Source organism: Gavialis gangeticus, unplaced genomic scaffold (genome assembly GCF_001723915.1).
Source record: "Gavialis gangeticus isolate Ggan-Ray unplaced genomic scaffold, GavGan_comp1, whole genome shotgun sequence".
Lineage (NCBI taxonomy): Eukaryota > Metazoa > Chordata > Crocodylia > Gavialidae > Gavialis > Gavialis gangeticus.
Window position 1 is genome coordinate 19,684,461 of NW_017729030.1, and position 3,984 is coordinate 19,688,444.

Sequence of the window (3,984 nt, forward strand, 5' to 3'; positions counted from 1 at the left end):
GCCACGGCAGGAAAGAGTACTGGGGTCAAACGACCCCGGGAAGGTGTTCATCCAGCCTCCTTTTAACCCCCCTCCCCAGGGTAGGAGCCAGCACCACTTCTCTCCGAAGTTGGTTCCAGGTCCTAGCTGCCCTGACTGTGAAATAGTGCTTCCTGATATCTAGCCTAAATCAACCCTCTGCCAGCTTGTGACCATTATTTCTTGTCACTCCTGGTAGTGCTCAGGGGATTAGGGACTCCCCCAATGCCTGCTGGTCCCCTCTGACTAGTTTGTAACAGGCCACTAGATCTCCCCTCAGTCTTCTCTTGTGGAGGCTGAATAGGTTCAGGTCCCTTAACCTCTCCTCATAGGGCCTGCCCTGCTGACTCCTGATCATGCGGGTGGTCCTCCTCTGAGCCCTGTCCATGTTGTCCACATCCCTCCTGAAGCGCAGTGCCCAGAAGTGTTTTCTAGAAGTGATTCTCAATGAGGTCCTATGCCTGTTGTGGGTCCTGTGCTACCCACCTTCTGTGTGAGGAGGTAAGTGCTCTCCTCCCCTCTGTAGCACCCTACACCTGTCCCAGCTACTCCAGCAGTTCCTGTGCCTGTTCTCTGGGGACTGTCACCACTGATACTGCCTCCCCTGCCCCACCCTACCCCCAGACAGCCCCTGTGTCAGACTCCCACACACTCCCAGCAGTAAGTTCTGCTGCAAGTGGGTGTGTGGACAAATGTATGGGTGTTTTGCAGCTCACCTTACCCCCTCCACTTCTGCCACACTTCTGGGTCCAGTGGGAGGAGCTGTGGGGACAACAGTTGTTGAGATCCCCAAAGGAGCAGCCTCAGTAGTGGGGGCTGCCCTTGTCCCCTGAGATACAAACTACAGGTGGGGAGGAGAAGACAGTGGGTACCTTGAGGCAAAACAAGGTTGAGAACCACTGTTTATAGACAGTGGTTCCTCATTGTTTCTGAAGAGAATGATGATGCATTGCAGGAGGAGTAGAGTAAACAGAGGGATTTATAGAAAGGGTTCTCTAGTTGCAGCTCAAAGTAGGGCTTTTCTGCATTTAATGGCATAGACCCTGGTGTATAAAGAAGGAATACAAAGAACATACCCTAAGTATCATAGCAGTGGGAAAGAGAAGACCTGTGAAAATCTAAGCATGATGGAGAAGCAGCCCTTTCTAAAGACAGCAGTAGAACCCACTGCTCAAAAGGAGCTATTTTAGTGAATTTTAATTATTTGGGGAATGGTCATTGCTGGATCTGGAGACACGAATGAGAAGGAAAGGTTTCTGATACAAATACAAACATACTAAATAAATGCCCTGTTATTGGTCATGGCATTGCTGCTGTTCATCTTCTATCAGACCTATCCCTCACCAAAGAAGAAAGGAATGGATACATCAAAGTGAAAGTGGTTTTTCTTGCCAATATATTACAAATGGAAGAACCAAATGTGATAGGAAGTGTTAGGAACAAAGGAAAAGAGCTACAGCTTTTACTACTGCAGTTGACAGTCTTGCTGAATGTTGCAATTATGGAATGTTAAAAGAATAACTAACACGAGACAGTACAGTTTTTGTCATAAGAAAAGTTATAATAAAAGCGAGAATGAAGAAAATGAAAAGAAATGGCAATGTTATTTGCATGTAAACAGTAAAAGAGACACTACTTCTAACAACACTCACAGATTAAGGGGGTGAAAATAAATTAAAAGAAGCAAATGAACCAAATTTATAATGTAAGCACAGCACACAATAGTAAGAGGAAAATATGGCAAAATCTAAGCCAGATCCAAACAAATCCTTCTGGTGTTTTCTTTATCCAAAATGCCATATTTGGTTAGGAGGTTAAGTCTAAGCTGTTTATATTATATTCTTAATTAATTTCTTGGGGGGTGTAAGACCTGATGAAGAATGTTTTGCATTTGAAAGCTTGCCTAACTTTATATCAACTGCATAGTTGTTCCAATAAAAGATATTACCCTAAGAAATCCTTGCTTCTTGCACAATTTTTAAGCATGATTGACAGATTATCATTACAACTTTTCAGTACCACGGTGAGTTACTTTTTTAATGCTGTTGATTTTTAAAAATATTATCAGGACCAAATGTTCATCTAAGACTGGTATCTGGGGATGTTGAATAAAGAGTTCATTACAGTTTCTGGGTTTTGTGACAAGTTCACTGTAAAGATGGTGTCACACGTTCAAATTTCCACTTACTAAGTGCAGATAAAACTCAATCAGATGCATGCTCATGCAGTTTATCATGTACTAAGTGCCCCTGTGGCATTGCAAAGTTGTTCCCTTTCAGATGAGGTTTATCTTGTAACAGGTACTAACTTTAATATATCACAACATTGCATTGATTTGCAACCATTGAAGTGAGAAGGCCCTAAATCATTGCCTTTACAACAAAGTTGCCCTGCTGTTATTTAACAGAACTGGCAGGGTGATGAGAAAATACCATTCATTAATATTGACTGATGATTTGCTCATCTGTCTTTTCACTCATTTTGTTTTTTGTTTTTATTTACAAATGTTCTTGAAAATTGGCTTTGGTCATATAAATATTGCATTCACTGTGTGAATATGTGCAGACAGTGGTACTCATGTGTTATCAAAAACATTTCATATCACTACTAATTCAATATTTTTGCTATTCCATCTTAAAGAGCTTTTTGTTTGGCTAAAGCAGAGAAATAACTGACTGTCTATACTACAAATTGCAGCACATGAAAGGATGTGTGTGTTTGCTTCAGTACCTGAAGCTATCTTGTCAGGTAACACGGAGCTCCAAATAGGTAGTTCACCCGCTTTCTTGGCAAAGCAAAAGAATCCATGCAGAATGTTGTGCTGTATTGCCCAACGAAATTTTAAACAATGTCTTAAGATAAATTATTTATACAGTGTAAGTTTTTAATGAAGCTAATGAGTTCAACTGGATAAATGATTTAGACAAGAAATTTCAGAAATAAGATTATTAGGGTTTTAAGTCATTATTATGTTTTTATTAGTCTTTTGGGAAAGTTTAGAACTGATCTCTGATGTCTTTGGCCAAATAAATGGGAGCATCTGAAGTGCTTTAAGCATACCACTACTGTGTGTGAGGCAGAGGGGTTGGATCTGTTCCAGGTAAAAGTTATTTTTCCCATTTTTTAATATATGCATATATTGGTGTATATTGATAGTGTTAATATGATAGGCCAGAAGGTGGTACCTATGGCCTGTGGGTTGGATCCGGCCTGTGTAACCATTAGATGTGGTGGATATGGGGGTTTGGTGGCATTTGGCAATTGCAGCTTCAGGTGCTGGTGCCCTCACTGTGCCAGCACAGACAAGCAGTGGTGGTGGTCAGAGCTTAACACCCACCCACCCACCTGTCTGTCCCTGATTTGGGATGGGTCATTCCAGACTGCAGCTAGAAAAGGTTGCCTACCCCTGTGATAGGCCATGTCGCAAAAGTACCGGGGAATAAAATATTTTAGATCTTTTGATTTGAATTGGATTGCTCAGATACTTAATGTTAATCATAGGTCAATTGCTTTTTATTGAATTGTGGCCTTTGTGTTGTTCCCCCCTCTTACATTGAAAAGAGTTAAATAAATGAATGGAAATTATTTCAATTGGAATATGTGGCAGTGCACCTTTGGTGCCTGCCACTTTAAGGGCTGGACCAGGCAGCTGGAAGGTGCATGATTAAGGCAGCAATTTTCAAATTTACGCAAGTCAGGCAGAAGCAGCAGTCACCTGGCTGAGCTGAGGCTCACAACATCTTGGAGGAAAGGGCAGGAGCTCTGGGGATGCCTGAAGGCTCCTGGTCCTGGACATGACCTGAAACTTCACCCTGCTGGGGTAGGAAGACCTGGTGAGACTGCCTGTGGCAGGGCACTACCACACAAATACCAGGACCTCTCACTTCCCCAGTAAAAGGTGGGTAGGTACACTTCATAGTTGCATAGTAGTTTCATAGTAGCTAGGGTCAGGAGGGATCTGAACAG